The sequence below is a fragment of the Oryctolagus cuniculus genome, chromosome 14 (genome assembly GCF_964237555.1).
Source record: "Oryctolagus cuniculus chromosome 14, mOryCun1.1, whole genome shotgun sequence".
Taxonomy (NCBI): Eukaryota; Metazoa; Chordata; class Mammalia; order Lagomorpha; family Leporidae; genus Oryctolagus; species Oryctolagus cuniculus.
In genome coordinates, this window is record NC_091445.1 from 91,701,861 (window position 1) to 91,721,217 (window position 19,357).

A 19,357-nucleotide genomic window follows, 5' to 3' on the forward strand; every position below is an offset into this window, starting at 1 on the left:
TTCTAGTTGATGTGGAAAGCACTTAGATTTGGTCTTAGAAATGTACTTATTTTTTACATAAATAGAAGAGAACACTTTACATGTGGCTGGTGGTGGAACATTATTGTAATGAGGACAAGCACTGTGCAAGTGCTTTTCCCCTAACTTCAGAAAGCAGAAGCCAACTGAACCTTGGGCTTGCGAAGAACGTGGGAACAGGTGTGAGATGAGACTCTCCCCACCCTGCTGGCACCTAATTGTTACCGTAAATTTAATGAAAAATTATCCCCCACAACCCTGAATTTGAAAAACACCTCCAATTTATTTACATACAGCTGGATAGCAAGTGAATATTAACAACAGGCACCAAAGACAAACATTGGCAGAGCAGGGCTGGTGCACCTATACTTGCATTATTCCCTAATGAAATTATTGGGAGAAAAGTACTGAATCATACTGTTGTCCTGAGTTCTGGAGACAAGAATAATCAATGCTGGGAACACTGTAAAGGGATAAAGAGGGAATGGTCCTTAAAGCTGTGCAATAAACACCCTAGCCTAACGCTCGGCAATATGAAGCAAACATTTGTGATGACCACAGATTCTGCGGGTCTGGAACCACTGATCTCCACAGGATCCACGTGAGAGTCATGTGACCATACGTCACCTGGTTGACGATGCCTTTCTGCTGGGGACTGCAAGTCCAGGCACTGTGGCGCCTACCCGACTTCCTGAGCTATGGGGAAGGTGGCTCGGTGTGTGGGGAGCTGTCCCAACTGCTCTCTCTGGGCAGAGGCGATCACTGGAGCATGTTACACGGCCACCGTCTGGCTCTGCCTTCCCTACAATGAACATCAATATTCTCCCACCCTGTTCAATGCAATCTCTAGTGTCTTTGATTCACTGGCAGCACATTTTATACCAACTCAAACAAAGATGGACTGGAGAAGTGCAAGTCCTTAGTTTTCTCAGTGAATGTGGTGCAGAAGAGAGTAGGGTCCGTGGCATGCATGCTTTGGGATAGGGCCTGTCCCATGGCTCTGCCCTATTGCCAGAGCGCCTCCACCTGGCTGAGGCTCACATATGACGACATGCAGGAGTAGATTTACAAACTGGCCACCTCTCCGTGTGATCCTGAGGGACTTCTATGGGGTCCTACAAATGTGTTTTCTGACAGGCAATAAAATCTTGAGAATCCTGAAGTCCGAAGGTCTTGCTCTGATCTTCCTGCAGATCTTTATCATTTAATTCAAAAATCTGTTGCTGTTTGAAAGCACTTTGGGAGGAACACAAAGGATAAGGATGCTAAATTCCCCCCGATTCTGATAGCCGATTGGCTCCATAATATAAAACCAAATATGAGTCATCCACAGCTTCTGCCCTGGTGGCATAAGTTTGTGTATTCAAGCAATAAAATCATTGTTTATCTAAAAAAATAAAGTATTTTGTATAAGTTACATAGTCCATTTTGGCATCCCAAGTTTTGTAATAATCACGGACTTTTCATACCTGATGAGAGCAAAGGATGTTAACCCTTGAAAGCTCAGAATTCTGAGACACTAACAGCATTCAAAGATGCATCCCATTAGAATATTCATGCTACTCAATTTTTCTATCCCACTACTGTTCAATATGACAGCATAATTTTATTAGCTCATCCCAGTGGTTTTCTTTTTCAATCTTGTAAGAGAAGACCCATGCTCAGCCTACGCATTGAGAAGCTGCGTCAAAGCATCTCTAAGTCTCCATTTAATAAGCTGGACTTTGAGTGAAGATTTAACTGAGCACTTATCCTGCTTGGTTTGAATGCAGATGTTATAATGAGGGCCACAGCTGCACTGTGGCTATGGAGGGCTTCTCTCTTGTCAGCACAGTGTCAGTTTGAATGCGTGGCTGGCATGCAGGAGGGTGTATGGACATCACAGCTCTCTTCTCTCAGACTCAAGGACTTTTCACACTCTGGATGCCTACCTGGTCCTGGGGACGTGCTCTTTATGTCCTTCTACAAAAGTTGACTTAAACATCTTCAAAGTAAGTCACTCTCAGAGGGAGGATTTTCTGGGGTGGAATTAGAAACTTGGGTTAAAAGGAACTTCTCTGTTTAAATTGCAAGCCGTTAGCAATGGGGATTTGCGTGGCAGGGACTTGGAGGTGTTTGGTTGGCTCTGGGGCCAGCTGAGCAGACTCTGATGGCTGGCTCCACCACCCTGCGTGTGTGGGGTGGACATGACATGAGCTGACATGAGCTGAGGGAGCCTCTGGTTCTTCCTCTGTAAAATCAGAAATGGTAACACTGTCACTGCAATTAACTGAGAAGATGCACATGGAAGAGCATACAGCAGTATTCTTCCAATACTATTCATAACAATAACACAATTATTGAATAATGATAGGATAAATGAAGGTGAGTAAGTAACTAAGGACCCAAATTCAAAGCTATGTTAGGGTTTTAGAAATGCAGCACGATTTCTATTTTATGTGATCTCATTATAATCTTTGTTGATAGCTGCTCAAATTCGTGCTATCTTTCCCAGTATTGATTACCTTAGTAAATATTTGATGGGTTTACATTAGGAGTTTATTGTCTTGAAGTGCCGGCTAGTTTTACGGTGAATTTGCATTTCTCCTCTCGGTTCCTAAGGCTAGGCTTGAGCTTTCTTTCTTTCTTTCTTTCTTTCTTTCTTTCTTTCTTTCTTTCTTTCTTTCTTTCTTTCTTTCTTTCTTTTTTTTTTTGACAGAGTTAGACAGTGAGAGAGAGAGACAGAAAGGTCTTCCTTTTTCCATTGGTTCACTCCCCAAGTGGCCGCTACAGCCTGCGCGCTGCACTGATCCGAAGCCAGGAGCCAGGCGCTTCTCCTGGTCTCCCATGGGGTGCAGGGCCCAAGCACTTGGGCCAATCTCCACCGCACTCCCGGGCCACAGCAGAGAGCTGGCCTGGAAGAGGGGCAACTGGGACAGCATCTGGCGCCCCGCCTGGGACTAGAACCCGGGGTGCCAGAGCCACAGGCGGAGGATTAGCCTAGTGAGCCGCGGCACCAGCTGGCTTGAGCTGTCTAACTGGTGCCTGAGGGAGCCACAGGAGAGACCAGTGGCTCAGGACAGATGGGATCCTCTCTGTTGCTTCCCCTAATCCTTCATGCCTCTTGCCAGATGCTGCAGAAAAGTGGTCTCAACTTTTGAATGTTTTGTTTGAAAAGGCCTGTGGATTTCTTCTCAAGTTGCCCCTGACTGTGGCAGTACATAGAATGGGTTGACTTTGACTATACCTAGACCTTGTTTTTAATATTTATTTGAAAGGCAGAGTTACAGAGTGAGAGGTAGGGACAGGGAACTGCCTTCCTCTGGTTCACTCCCCAGACGGCTGTGATGGCTAGGGTTAGGCTAGACCACAGCCAGGAGCCAGGAGCTTCTTCCAGGTCTCCCACATGGATGCAGCGCCCAAGCACTTGGGCCTTTTCCATTGTTTTCCCAGGCCATTATCAGGGAGCTGGGTCAGAAATGCAGCAGCTGAGCCTGGAACTGGTGTCCATATGGGATGCAGGCATCAGAGGCAGCAGTGTTACCTACTATGCCACAATGCTGGCCCCTATACCTAGATTTTAAAATTAATTTCCTTTTAAACATTTTTTTCATTTATGAAAACATACATATTTTGCATGCCTAGTAATCTCACAGATCCTGTTACAGATTTTTTTAAAAGATAATGGCCTGTGGAGCTGACATTGTAGCACTGCCTGCAACACCAGCATCCCCCAAGGGCACCTCTTTGTGTCCCGGCTGCTCCATGTCTGATCCTGCTCCCTGCTAATGCACTTGGGACACCAGCAGAGGAAGGCCCAAGTGCTTGGGCCCCTGCTCCCACGTGGGAGACTCAGCTGGATTTCCCAGGCTCTTGACTGTCACCTGGCGTAACCCTGGCTATTGCAGCCATTTTGGGGAGTGAACCAGCAGATGTAAGACCTCTCTCTCTCTCTCTCTCTCTCTCTCTCCCTCCTTCCCTCCCTCCCTCCCTCTTTCTCTCTCCCTCCCTCTCTCCTCCCCCCTTCTCTCTGTCTGTCTGTCTCCCCCTGTCTTGCTGTATTATCTTCACCTTTCAATACATCTTAAAAATTAAAAGATAACAGCCAGGGTCCTCAGAATTGTATCTTTGTAGACACGATTCTTGGCAGGTCCACCAATAAATACTCCGTGGAGCTCCATGAGACTACTGCTTTATCTCGTGCAGGTGAAACCATGACAGATACAGTCCAGTGTCCTAGGATTGTGCCCCTCCCCTAAATGCTACCGGTTCCAGGTTTCCCCTGTATCAAAGTGACCTCCCAGCTCACAATCAATATGTCCAAGCCTCTGACACAGGACCATTCCCCAGTAGCCATCACCACCGTGGGGAGAGAAGACTAAAGAATAATTTGGTTACAATGTAATCTGATACACAACTTTATATGTCCCAAAGTCCCAAGGAAGGTTAAAAAAATCATCTCTTAATCATTGGTTCTATTAATGTCAACTTAATGTTGATAATTGATGACAACAATTTCATTACCTGTTTATTTGAAAGGGAGAAAGAGAGTCTTCCAGCTGCTGGTTCATACACCAAATGCCTGCAACAGCCAGGGCTAGGCCAGACAGAAGCCTGGAGCCAGGAGCTTCATCCAGGCTGCACACATAGGCTGGGAGAGGCCCAAGTATGTGAGCTAGCATGTGCTGCTACCCAGGTACAGTAGTAAGAAGCTGGATCAGAGGCACAGAGGACCCATCATGGTTCTTAACAGCCTGGCACAGAGCCAGTTAGCGTGGTGCTTCACACTGTGGCCTATAAACTAGCTGTTGCCTTTGGACTGAAGAGGTGCTACGTGCTGGGGCAGACGTCTGTTGGGGGAAGAAATCCCGTCAGAAGGAGACGCCAGGGGCAGTGGTGACAATACTTAGAGCCTGTCTTTGTCTCTGGTAAATGCAGGTATGAAAAGGAAGAGAGTGGAGGAAACATATTTCATCAAATTTAAAGTTCTGGGACATGAGGAAAATAATTTTTGAAAATTAGTCAAGGAATAAAAGACCTCAGCATCTATTTCTAGATGTGTAAATTCACTTGCTCCCAATTTATGCTACTAAATTACCTTCTAGAGAATCAGACTGGCTCTTTGTGCATGGAATGTAGACTATGCATATAAACAGGTGATTTTCTTGTCAACATGAAACATGGCCAGTGAGTCCCAGGAGTTATCAGGCTTTCTAAATGGATATTTTAAAGAGAGAATAAATTGGTTGTATTTTAAAGTGACTCTATGAAAAGACATGCTGAGAAAGCTGAGTTTGCAGCAGAGAGCGTGGGGGCTCCTGGGGAGAGAACGGGCCTCCTGCAGGCTGCTGTCTGTGCCGCAGTGGTGGGCCAGAGGACGGTGTGATCCGACCCGAGTGTGTCACCACGGCTGGGAGACACAGCATGTGTGCTATCACTATTAATCGGTTCCCTTCCTGTCAGAACTCCTTAATGTGAGCTGGGAATAGCCACTCTCCTTCCAAGGACCCTGAGTTGCTTCACAGGGATGGAGAGACAAGGTGAGCGGGTGCAGTGAGCAGTCGGTGAGCAGGTGTCTCTCACATCATATAGTATATATTAGCTGCATATACTATGTCTTTATATATATCCACACGGATTCCAGGGTCCTCCAGTGTTAGGCACATCTTAATAACACATCGACATAACACTTTCACAGCAGCATCCAGACTGCTGTTTTTTTTTTTTAAACTTTTATTTAATGAATATAAATTTCCAAAGTACAGCTTATGGACTACAATGGCTTCCCCCCCATAACGTCCCTCCTACCCGCAACCCTCCCCTTTCCCAATCCCTCTCCCCTTCCATTCACATCAAGATTCATTTTCGTTTCTCTTTCTATACAGAAGATCAGTTTAGCATACATTAAGTAAAGATTTCAACAGTTTGCTCCCACACAGAAACATAAAGTGAAAAATACTGTTTGAGTACTAGTTATAGCATTAAATCTCAATGTACAGCACACTAAGGACAAAGATCCTACATGAGGAGTAAGTTTTAACCAAAAACTGTGACTTACAGCCCAGATTCACTCATGAAACCCAGCGTCACATGCATGGAGTGAGCAGTGCTGAGGGCGACACCTGTAGGGTGGTGGACAGACGGGGGAGACAGAGGTGCCCTCTGACCTCTGTGAGACACTTGATCCACCTGCGGCTGAGGATTTGCCCTGGAAGCCGTTCAGTCGTTATTCTCCAGTAAGTTACCTTGGCCTGGGTTTCTCTCCAGGGGAAAAATCCTTCCAGCTACATTCAACAAGCTCCGTAGGTCCATGAATCCGCTGAGCAGTTCTGGGTTCATTGTACTGGGTCCATCCTCGCTGGGGAGAAAGGGGCAGGTAAAAGGCAGCTGTCACGGAGAAATCGGATGCACACGAGTGCACTGACACACAGCCCCAGCCCTCAGAGACCTGTCCCCACGGGGCTCTGTGTGGCTGATTTGAAGTCGTGATTCGGAAACCTTTGCCCTCTTTTTAGGAATAAAGTAAATTTCCTCACGTTTTCTTCCTCGCGTTCCCATCTTGGTGCTCTTTGCCAGGGCAAAACAGCCAGGTGCTACCTCAGGTCTTTCCTGGAAGGTACACAGGGAGGAGACACAGAGCTGGATGGACAGAAGGCAGCTGCGACCCACGTGACTTCCCCGGCCCTCATTGGACCTTTCTGACGTCTTCCTCCCTCTCCTCTCTTCTCCTCCTCTCCATCTCATTCTTCCTCTTTCTTTCTCCTCTTTCTCCTGTTCTTCCTCCTCCCCTTCTCTCCCTCCCCCTCTCCCTCCCCCTCCCCTCCTCCTCCTCCTCCTCCTCTCTCTCTCTCTCTCTCACACACACACACACCCACACCCACTTATTTTTGTTGATATAATAGTCATAACATGTTTTGTTGGTCATTATTATTGTTTTGGTAAAAGGGTAGGATTGTTAGCAGACTTTCCTCTCTATTTGCTTTTTAGGGAAATCAAAGAAACAACACTAAAATTTGCTATTTATGTCAGAATTAGAAAAAAACCACTAGTTTTCTTAGTATTTATATTTTTTCTGAAGTCACTAGACTGAATGATCATCTATTTTGCCCCCCTTGTGGGAAAATAGCAAGGATGAGTGACCATTAATAAGCAAGACATGAAATAAGGCTATTTTGCAAATTACCATATTTGACACGAATGGAATAATTATGACATTTCCTCCTCAATTTGACCTAGGTAATCAGACTCTGTGAGAAGTCGATATGAATTGATCTGCATGAATATAAACCTTTCTAAGTTTCTGTGTCTTAAGTCACCAACCAAATGTTTTATTGATGTTCTATGTGCTGCAATTACAGAGGGACTAACTGCCACGGTTTCTCAGTTCCGATGTATTAAGCAATTCTGTTTTTAATTTTAAGTTTTTCTTTCTTTGTTAAAGATTTAACCATTTTTAACATTTTCCTTATCCACTTTATATGTAGATATTACATATAAACATATATTCTTTTTTCTTGAAAACAGGGGTATTGATATTAATAGCACAAATACAGGATGTGTGACTATGGTCATAAAGTGAGGAAAGAAGGCATGTTGTCATGTGAGTGGCGTAACCCAGTAAAGCAGCATTTATGATCACACACCAAGTAACACGACATCCACAACCTTTCTATTCTCTCTCTACACACATCACACACACACTTCCACACGTCAGGGAAGACATACGATGTTTCTCTTTCTGGGTCTGGTTTATTTCTCTTAGCTAAGAATCCCCGGTTGCAGCTGTTTTGTTGCAGATGCCAGGACTTTATTCTTTTTTGTGGCTGGTAGTATTCTATCAGGTATTTGACACACTGTCTTTATCCAGTCTTCCGTTTATGGACATCTTACCATCTGAAGACCACGTGAATCTGGCCTGAATGACCTCTTGGCGTTTGGCCTTTCCTTTTCATTCATTCCTCTCTCTTTTCCGGGGTTCATCTTGAGGGTTGAGGAGGCAGGATGTGGAACAGCAAAGTGGAGTTCTACCCCTGGAGATTCAAATCCTGTTCACAGGAAAGACAAATAGAATAAGAAACTTACAGATTGAAACAGACAAACTGCCAAAGCACAACAAAAATGAAATGCCTGGGTCACGCTAGGTCACACACATTGCACGTGTGGAGTGTTTACATTTTTTTTTAAAGATTCATTTATTTGTTTCAAGGTCAGAGTTACAGGGAGGGGGGATCCTCCTTTCGCTGGTTCACTCCCTAAATGGCCTCAGCAACCTTAGGCCAGGCCAAAGCCAGGAACCAGGGGCTTCATCCAGGTCTCCCATGAGTGCAGGGGCCATCCGGGCCATCTTCTGCTGCCTTCCTAGGCACACTAACAGGGAGATGGATTGGAAGCGGTGCAGCTGGGGCTTGAGCCAGTTGCCCATATGGGATGCCAGGGTTGCAGGAGGCCACTTAACCCATTATGTCACAATGCTGGCCCTGTCCACTTCCTTACATGCATACTGTTGATGGAACAGAAAGCTTGGAGATGGGAAAAGGTGTTTGACACAGACATAAAGAGACAAGGAATATGAGTACTTGCGTAAAATACAGCTGCTAACAATGTCAAACGTGGCAGCAGCGTGAGCTCCATTGTCCTCTACTTGGGTGAGGAAAGTACTCCCATTGTGGTAGCCAGGGCTTGTTGCCTACCTCATGTACCTGTCTCCATTTGTTCTTAGTAACCCAGACTCTCTTTTCTTTGGTGGTAAAATATTCCCAGTTGAAAATACCCAGTCATCCCTCCAGGGGAGTGTGGGAGAGCCCGAGACAGGCTTGAACCATGAGGCAGGCAGGCCCCAGGGAGCCCCAGTGCTCACGGGAAGAAACCCTTCTGCCCCTCCCTTGCCTGGAGTGTGGACCAGCAGCCACCCCAAGACTGAGTCTGGAAGCCACACGCTGGCATGTGCAGTCCCAACACCTGGGCACCTTGCACTGCAGCTGACTGCATACCCAGATTTCTTACAGTTTGATGAAAGTAAACCCAAATGTGCTTGTGTCAGGGCTGGGAATTTTGGTGTGAATAATGACCATGTGTCTGCTCTGCATACCGCTCACTGGGAACAGGTGGTGAAATTTGCCTCACCAGAGAAAGCTTTTGGGAAAGGGACCATTCTCCCAACTATAGCAAAAGCTTAGTTCCCAGTTGCCTTCCTTTCTCATTTGCCTTGTCTGGTAGAAGGCGTCTCCTCTCGTGGTGCTCCTATGATTTCTACTTCTCCACAGTGGCACACAGTGCTCAGTGAGGGCAGGCAGCCCCAGGGAAATCCTGTCCTCACTGGGAGCCTCACAAACCTGCGACTGGGCTCCTACCTCCAGGGAGATCAGGTGAGGGCCCCATGGGTGCTGCGGACCACCTGCAGAGAGGTCAGCCCCAGGCCTGACAGGTCCAGCCTGGTGTGGATGAGCCTCAGAATACTGTGCCTTCTGCACACAGTGGGACCTCAGGGCACCCAGGTAGGAGGTAGCAGGTCCACCCGTGTCAACTGGAGCTCCAGGTGAGAGTGCAGGGCCCTGTTCTGTAAGGTGGTGAGGCTGAGGAACCCGGGACAGGGTCCCTGTTTGGATTTGTGACCATTGCCAATGGGAGTACCCAGGGACAAGAGGAAGGTGACCGCACAGGTCTGCATTTGGCAATGCAATACCACAACAGGCAGAGATGCAGTTTATATGTGTAGTGACACTTAGACTTCTAAGATAGTAAGGAGCTAGGTGGCCTGCAGACATTCGGACCCGTCTGTGGGGAGCAACTGAGACTAGACTAAATTACTGGAGCTAGGACTAATTCTATGCATCTGATCTCCCACAATATGGCGCTGAGAGAGAGCAAACAACTTCTACGCAGCCGCCTTGCCAATTTGTCTAACAAGTGGCAGGAGCTGATCCTGCTCCTGATTGGAGGAGAGCAGCGTGCTCAGCGTGTGGGTAGCAGAGTTGGGATTGGTGGAAGAGGACTATAAAGGAGGAGAGAGACAACATGCACCAGGAACATCTAAGGGAAACATCTGAGGAACCCCTGAGAGAGCCGGCCGGCGGTGTGCCGCTCCTCTGCGGAAGCGGGGAAAACGGGGGGGGGGGGGGGGGGGCGCCTCTCCGCGGAGGCGGGGGGGGGGGGGGCCAGCAGCTAACCCAGGTCGGCGTCGTTCCTCCGCGAGTGAGGGAATGGCAGCTAACCTGGGAAGGGCCGGGCAAAGAGAACAGTGCAGGGTCTAGTGTCGTTCCTCTGCGAATAGGGGAGCGACACCCATCCCGCAGGGCTGCGTCCTGCACATCCTGCTACAGAGAGCCAGCCCTGAGGGACACTGAGGCATGTGAGACACGGCACAGGGACAGACAGGATTCCAAGCTGAGCCACAGTGGGGTCATGTGAGGAGTCAGAACCCTGATGAGTGCGGGTACTTGATCTGTGGATCCCACAGTGCAGGCGCATGACGCGTGCACAGGAGGCAGCAATGACACTGGGCACTGAACCTCTGTGGATGCACTCGTGGGGTTGTCGCTGCCTTGGAAGGTCTGGAAAAGGAACAAGGCCCCTTCTGCTCTCACTGCCAGCCAGGGAACCTGACTCACTCAAGCACACAGAGGAGTGGAGAGAGGGGCGGAGCCAAAGCCAAGGTTCAGGACAGTTACCCGGTGACTCCGAGAAACTTGGGGCTGGAGAGGACGCATCGTCAAGGCCTGGGGAAGACAGGCCTGGGGAGCCATGAAACCGTTCAGTGGGTGGAGCTACAGGTAGTTGCAGGTGCCTTGCTCTCAGCGGTTTGAACTGCTGCTTGCAAAACAAAAAAGATGAGTGGGTTGGGGAGTGGTGGTGAAGAAGTACAGGTAAGGGTGCAGCCAGGTTTCCAGGAAGTTTTCAAGGGGAAAGAAGAGACATGTGGTTAATTGGAGGGATTTATAAAGAGATTTTAAATGTTGTGTATTTTAAAGATGGGAGATTTGTGAACATTTTTTCTGAAGGTTTATTTATTTGAAAGGCAGAATGAGAGAGAGAGAGAGAGAGAGAGAGAGAGAGAGAGAGAATCTTCTTTCTATTGGTTCACACTCCAGATGGCTGCAACAACTAGGGCTGGGCTAGACCAGAGCCAGGAGCTTCTTCCAGGTCTCCCATGTGGCTGCAGAAGCCCAAGCTCTTGGGCCACCTTCTGCTGCTTTCCCAGGTGCATTAGCAGGGAGCTGGATGAGAAGTAGACCAGCCAGGACTTAAACTGTGCCTACATGGGATGCTGGCATAGCAGATGGCAGCTTAACCAGTGCTGGCCCTGATTTGTGAACATTTTAAAATTCTGTCGAGGATGGGACTGGTGTTGTGGCATAGCAGGCAAAGCCACAGCCAGGGACCCTGGCATCCCCTGTGGACACTAGGTACGTGTCCCAGCTGCTCCACTTCCCATCCAGCTCCCTGATGATGGCCTGGGAAAGACAGTGGAAGATGGCTTACGTGTTCGGAATGCAGCTCCTGGCTCCTGGCTTTGGCCTGACCCAGCACTGGCCGTTGTGGCTATCTGGTGAGTGAACCAGCCTCTGGATGGAAAATCTCTCCCCCTGCCCCTTCCCTGTAACTCTTTCAAAATAAATATGCATTTTTAAAAATTTGTTGTTCGGAGGAGACGAAGAAGGTGAAGTTGAATATAGAGCAGACAGAAGACTTACAAGATCAGGGTCCCTGAGAACTGAGGGGATGAGGGGTGGGGAAGTCCTACATTACCTGGAGAGGAGCTGGACTATAGCCAGGAGCACCTTCTCCCAACTGATAGGAGGGAAGAAAGAGAAGATGAAAACAAATGAAGGGAGATGTGCACAAATGGTGCAGAAATCTGAGTTCAAGTAGCAGCTGAACGCCCAGAGAGGGCAGAAATGATGGCTTCCGTGGAAATGGCGGCAGCGATTTCAAAAGTTGGAAAACATTTGTCATCATCTAGGGAGAACGGGAAAATGAGTTGGTTGTAGTACAGAGACTCAGATGGATTAGAACGGAATACATTCTCATTCCGTCTGGGATGTCGTTGTAAAGAGATCTTTGGCATACTCGCCATTTTTACTGTGAAATAAACTTTGAAAAAAATCAGTAAATTCAGTACAAGTTTGAATGAGGATGAAAGCAGTCTGAACTCAGCGTGTTCCTGACTGGTTCCATCTCACCCCACGTCCATTTTTGGAAGGGCCTGGTAGAGTGTGACTTTTCTCTCAGCTCATAAAGCCCATGGGTTTCATAGACATATACGTAAGAAACAAAAAGTTAAAAAATGAATAGCGTTGTTCAATTGCTAGTTTTGACATGGAAGAAAAGCTTTTCAGTCATTTTAATTTCACATCACTCCCTATTTTTACAAATGACAGAAGGATTTTTAAAGAGTAAGTAACAACTGAGGTGGGCATTCTGTGCATCCTTTACTTGAGATGTCCACGTTCCATAGTGGAAGGCGTGGGTTGAGCCCCACTTCCTCTGCTTCCTAGTCCACCTCCTGCTACTGTGTACCCTGGCTGAGTTTCCAGCTCCTGGATATGTCGGGCATTTGCTGAGTGAACCACCAGATCAAAGATCTCTGTTTCTTCATCTGTCTCTCAAATAAAATGAAAAATAAATGAATAAATATAACCCCAAAAGAAATAGGTCACTTTATTTGAAGGTAAAATTGAGAGAGAGATAGAGAGAGAGAGAGATCTTCTATCTTCTTCCGAGTCATCCACATGGGTGCAGGGGCCCAAGGACTTGGGCCATCCTTTGCTGCTTTTCCAAGCTAGCAGGGAGCTAGATTAGAGGTGGGACAGCCAAGACTTGAATGGAACTGGCTCACATATGTGATGCGGGCGTCACAGGCAGTGGCTTTACCTGCTATGCCACAATGCTGGCTTAAAAGCTAACTTTATAAAAGCATTACTTCCAATCTAATGAAGAGTATTGGGACTTGCACAGGTTGCCTATTTAATATTTTACTGGAAATAATCTCATTACTCATGAACATTAAACTCATTTCAACCTAGTCTTATACCATGTGGATATTGTCTATAGAAGATCTTAAAATGAATAATGATGATATTGTTATAAATGGGAATGATACTATCCTAATTTTTAGACTTAATTCCGAGGAATTTTATATAACACTTACAAAATGTATTATAACTTAATGGCTCTGTAAGCATAGCTCTACCTCAGACGGTAGGGAGGGCACCTTTTCCAAGTCCACACTTCTGCACCCTGCACACTGTGCAGGCCCACCCAATCCGTGCCACACTCTGTACAAACTCACAACTCACACTTGTGTATCCACACACTGTGCAGGCCCACCCTATCCGTGCCACACTCTGTACAAACGCACAACTCACACTTGTGTATCCACACACTGTGCAGGCTCACCCAATCCGTGCCACACTCTGTACAAACTCACAACTCACACTTGTGTATCCCACACACTGTGCAGGCTCACCCAATCCGTGCCACACTCTGTACAAACGCACAACTCACACTTGTGTATCCACACACTGTGCAGGCTCACCCAATCCGTGCCACACTCTGTACAAACGCACAACTCACACTTGTGTATCCACACACTGTGCAGGCTCACCCTATCCGTGCCACACTCTGTACAAACGCACAACTCACACTTGTGTATCCACACACTGTGCAGGCTCACCCAATCCGTGCCACACTCTGTACAAACGCACAACTCACACTTGTGTATCCACACACTGTGCAGGCTCACCCTATCCGTGCCACACTCTGTACAAACGCACAACTCACACTTGTGTATCCACACACTGTGCAGGCTCACCAATCCGTGCCACACTCTGTACAAACTCACAACTCACACTTGTGTATCCCACACACTGTGCAGGCTCACCCAATCCGTGCCACACTCTGTACAAACTCACAACTCACACTTGTGTATCCACACACTGTGCAGGCTCACCAATCCATGCCACACTCTGTACAAACTCACAGCTCACACTTGTGTATCCACACACTATGCAGGCTCACCCTATCCGTGCCACACTCTGTACAAACTCACAACTCACACTTGTGTATCCCACACACTGTGCAGGCTCACCCTATCCATGCCACACTCTGTACAAACTCACAACTCACACTTGTGTATCCACACACTGTGCAGGCTCACCTTCATGCATTGTACACAGGTGACTGCTGTTCCTCTTTTACCCTATTCTTTCTTCCTTCCAGAATCCCACAAAAACCTGACATTTCAACCTGGTAGGAATACAGGACAATTTCCAACATGTGTTTTGCAAATTAAAGTGTTTTGGTTCTGCAGAATTTCCACCCTGGTAAAAATCTTGATGCCTCCTAGAACAGGGCATCGGATTTTACTCTGGATATAAGACACCAAGAACTTTCATTACTGCTAGTTTAAAATGGCATGTTTTCTTTAAAACTGGAATAACCACATATACAGAAAAGTGTAGAAATCATAGGTGTTGTCAAAGGGAGCACATAGACAAGTCTAGTACCTGGTAACGCTAACCGATGGAGTAAATAAAGGGGAGAGTGATCCAACATGGGAAGTGAGATACTCAGCAGACTCATAGAATGGCAGATGTCCTAAATAGCACTCTGGCCTCAGAATCAGCCCTAAAGGCATTCGGATCTGGCTGAAAAGCCCATGAGAGTATTTCAGGCATGGAAAGCCAAGACACTCTGGCAAAAGATCTCTGTGAGTGAGATCCCAGTGGAAAGAACAGGTCTTCAAAGAAGGAGGTACCTTTCTCTGAAGGGAGGAGAGAACCTCCACTTTGACTATGACCTTGTCTAAACAAGATAAGAATCGGAGAACTCAGAGGGCTTCCATAGCCTTGGAAACTCATGACTGGAGCATAGGGAGATTACTGATGCCATAGACAGGAGTGTCAATTGGTAAAGTCAACAACAGGAGTCACTGTGCACTTACTCCTCATGTAGGATCTCTGTCCTTGATGTGCTGTGCATTGAGATTTAATGCTATAACGAGTACTCAAACAATATATTTCACTTTGTGTTTCTATGGGGGTGCAAACTGTTGAAATCCTTACTTAATGCATACTAAACTGATCCTCTGTAAAAAAAAAAAAAAAGAAATTATCAATTCCCAACTTGACTCTCACTGGGATTAAACATGACAATAGGTCTGCTCTGATTTCATCATCATTTAAAAAAAAACATCTATTATTTTTCACTTTATGTTTCTGTGTGGGAGCAAACTGTTGAAATCCATACTTAATGTATACTAAGCTGATCTTCTGTATATTAAGATAATCGAAAATGAATCTTGATGTGAATGGAAGGGGAGAGGGAGTGGGAAAGGGGAGGGTTGTGGGTGGGAGGGATGGTATGGGGGGGAAGCCATTGTAATCCATGAGTTGTACTTTGAAAATTTATATTCATTAAATAAAAGATTAAAAAAAAGAAATCATAGGTGTTGAATTTGATGAATTGTTAGAGTGAACATTGCATACATTACAGAGTGAACATTGTATGTAACCATCGCCTACATCTAGAAAGAGAGCATTCCAAGCACACAGAAAACTCTCTTCCCCATCAGTTCTTCCTCTTCCTTGAAATATAAAACACCATCTTCATTCCAGAAATCATGGATGACTTTGACTGCTTTTGAAATTTTTTGGTGAAGAAGATCATGAAGCATGTACTGTGCTGTGCCTTGCTACTTGTGTGTTTATGAGGACCATTCATGTTGTCATATGTCCATCCTTTTATTACTATTTGGGAGGTACCGCAGAGGGCCCTCCCATCTTCTATCTTACTCCACAAATGCCTGCAATAGCAGGGGAGGGGGGTGGTGAGCACTGATGCTGGGGGCTGGAAACTCAATCCAGGTCTCCCATGTGGATGGCAGGAACCCAGGTAGTTGAGTCATCACTGCTGCCTCCAAGGTCTTCATTGGTGGTGAATAAGTCAAGAACCAGAGCCAGGAATCAAAGCAAGATATTCTGACATGGGATGCAGGCATCTTAACCTCTTGACTAAACACCCACTTGTCGCTCCCCCTCTTCGTGGAGGAACGACACTAAGCCCTGCCTAGGCTTCATATCCGAGTCACGGCACCATTATGTCACTCCCCCTCTTCGTGGGGGAACGACACAGGACCCTGCGCTGTTCTTTCGTCTGCTCGGCCCTCCCCGGGTTTGCTGCTGGTTCTTCCCGGGTTGGCTACTGTCCCTTCCACCTCCGTGGAAGGGCGGTTCCCCCTGGCCACTTTCCCCACTTCCGCAGGGGAGCGGCACACCGCCGGCCGGCTCTCTCGGGGGCTGCACAGGTATTCCCTTAGATAGATGTTCCCCTTAGATGTTCCTGGTGCATGCCATCTCTCTCCTCCTTTATAGTCCTCCTCTGCCACTCCCAACTCGGCTGCCCACACGCCGAGTACGCTGCTCTCCTCCAATCAGGAGCAAGTCCTACAGTTTATTGGTTGAACTGGAGGCAGCTGTGCAGAAGCTGTTTACTTCTCTCCCAGCACCATATTGTGGGAGAGCAGATGCATAGAATAAGTCTTAATTCCAGTAACTTAGTCTAGTCCGAATTGCTCCCCACACCCACTCCCTGTGTGTCCATTCTTATCCCTGTATATTGTTCCACTGTATGAATAGTGAAACATAATTTGTTTAGACAGTCCACTGTCACTGATCATTAGAGCAATTTCCAGTTGATGTTTTTGATTCCAAATGATGTTTGGAATTCTTGTCAATTCTCTTGGATTTTGCATGCACTTTACGCTAGGTGTAAACTTGCTAGGTGATCCTATGTGCATATGCTCAGGGTTTTGTTCTAATATTGGGTACTGTAGAGCAGGTTTCTCAACTTCAGCCCTACTGACATTAGAGGCTGAAAAAACACCTGTTGGAGGTTCCTGTCCTTTGCACTGTAGAATGTCACCAGCCATCTTCGTATTCTACTCAACAGGTGTCAGTAGCAAAGCCCCACCCCTGTTGTGACAACCGCAGATACCTACAGAAATTCACATCCTTTGAGAGGGAAAGTCCTCCCTGGTTGAAAAATATTGTTCTGCATTGTGAATCTTGATTTCTACTGTTACCATTTTAAGGGCGTTCTAACCACTAAGCTAAATGCTTGCTGCCTGATTCTTAATTATTTACTGCTTTGGCCATACTTCACAATTCTCAGACACGCGAGGCTGATGTACAACTTTATGAGTGTTGCTCTTCCCATCGATGCATTTCACAGGAATTTGCTGACAGACAGCATCTTCAGTTCCAGCAAAAAGCAATAGTGCTGCCCTATTATTGATGCCCCGAGTAAACTGTAATTTATTTTTATATGTGCTTGGGCGAATGAAAGATGCATTACGGAAAGAATCAATCACTAGATAAGGTGAAAAGGAAGGAGTATAGGAAAACATTTACTGTGAGAAAATCGCTGAGGGGATGAGAAATTATGGACACTTTAAGTACCTCATGGGACAGAATGGGCACCCTCCTTGCCTGCTCGTCTCAGAAGGATCCCTGAGAGCAGCCACGCTGGGTCAGAGATAATTCTGTGCTTGTTCATAATGCAGAGGAGATAAGCAGCTTGGATACAGTGGTGTTGGGAACCTGGGCACATTTCTTGCAGATGCTGTTGGCTGGATGGTTGACTATAGAATTCTACATGATTTTATGTATGCATATGTAGTGAAAACTTCTCGTTCCTTACTCCTTTCCTTGAAAATCAGTCACAATGATGTTTTTTACGGTGACAAAGTTATCTAGAAATATCATCCTGCATATTTTGAAATGGTTGTGAGAAACTTGCCATTTTTTATTCTCCCCATAAAAGCAAATAAAAGAAAATTGGATGAAAATGTAAGTAGAGGTGTTGGTAATATAATTATGGAAAACTTACATAGTGAAGGTATTAACATATAAATACCTCTATAAAAAGCATATGTAAGGAAACTTTAGAAAAGTAGAGATGTCAAATAAAATGTATGATATTGCTGCTAAAGTATGCTCATGAAACCTTATCATGAGAACAGTCATCATGATAGAAATTCATTTTTGGATAAATGAAATGATAATATTGAATAGAACAAAATTGATGATCTCTCTTAGCATAGGCCTATATCTAGCTTTTATTTACTTTTGAGAAGTTGCTAGAATTTTTTCTGAGGAAAAGAGTGATCCAAATATTGAAAATCGTATTTACAAATAATCTCCAAGCCGTTCGTCCAGCAGAAGTGTTTATTCAACCAGAGTCGTGTTACTTCCTACTGTTTACCATTTTCTTCTGCACAGGGGATGTTGCTGCTGCCTGACTGTTCTCTCTTAGCACTCACCTGGCTCTTCTACCTGCAAAGTCTGTCTTGTCTTGACCACCTCCTTCCGTCTCACCAGGTCCAATATTTCATCCTAACCTGCAGCTGGCTGGAATGCTATCCTCATGGATCCACCTGGTGTTACTTCACCCCTCTGTGAACTCTGTGCACTACAGCTACACTGGCTTTTTCATGCTTTGTGCAGATCCTAGATCCTGCCATTCACCTGTTGAAGCCCCTCCATGGGACAGATTCCGTTGCATGTGAATTCAAGTCAATACTCCCTAATGGGCCCTTTGAGCCCCTGCATGACCGAGGTTTAGCCCTTTCTCAGACTCCCAACTCCTGACTCTCTCCCATGTCACTCCATATTTTTCATCCCCACAGCCCCTTATCTGATCTGAGGATTTTGCTCTCTCTCAAATTGCCACTGCACATGCCCCACTGCCATCCCTCCTGCTCCTGTAAGCTGACAAATCAGCTTGCAGGGGACTGGCCCTGCCCCAGGCAGAGTGGATGCCCCACCCTAGGTATCCTTTTTAATGTGTACTCATTGCTTTCATTTATGGGACTTAAAACAGCTTAATTATTAGACTGTTTGACTGATGTACCTTTTTTTCTGAAAACCAAATATCCTTTTTATTTGTAAAGGCAGATGCCCTGCCTGTCAGAGTCCAGAAGAGAGTTTGCTAAATAACTGTTGGAAAAGAATACATGATATGGGCTCTTTGATAACTATTCTAATTTTCCCAGTATAGTGAAAACAGTGAAATATTTTATCCTGTGTTGTCGTATTTTCCATGTGTTTATTGTAGCTTGCATATTATCTTGGGTGTCCTCCAATGACTTGTGCATTTAGGAGTTTTATCCTCAGAGTCTTAGGCTTGTGGTCAGTGGATTAAGGTTAATGGTGACTGGATTACGCATGGAAACTCAATCCTGACGGTGGTGTCTGAAGGCAAACCCTTTGGGAAGTGATTGTATCAGATTAAGTAGGTGGGATGGAGCTGCCTATGGCTCAGTCGTGAGGGCTTTACCAAGGGAGACCTTGCTTTGTAAAGA

The 19,357-nt window shown here is 46.1% G+C and overlaps 1 long non-coding RNA gene across 1 annotated transcript in view; it reads right to left on the reverse strand.

The window, feature by feature from the left end:
* Nucleotides 1-6,530: 6,530 nt before the first annotated feature.
* Nucleotides 6,531-19,357, reverse strand: part of LOC138845221 (uncharacterized) — a 29,985-nt gene continuing 17,158 nt past the window's right edge. Inside the window, exons 2-3 of the long non-coding RNA XR_011382112.1 lie at nucleotides 7,888-8,042; nucleotides 6,531-6,606 (exon numbers count right to left, since the gene is read on the reverse strand). This is a non-coding gene — a long non-coding RNA (uncharacterized lncRNA). The remainder of the gene's footprint in view (nucleotides 6,607-7,887; nucleotides 8,043-19,357) is intronic.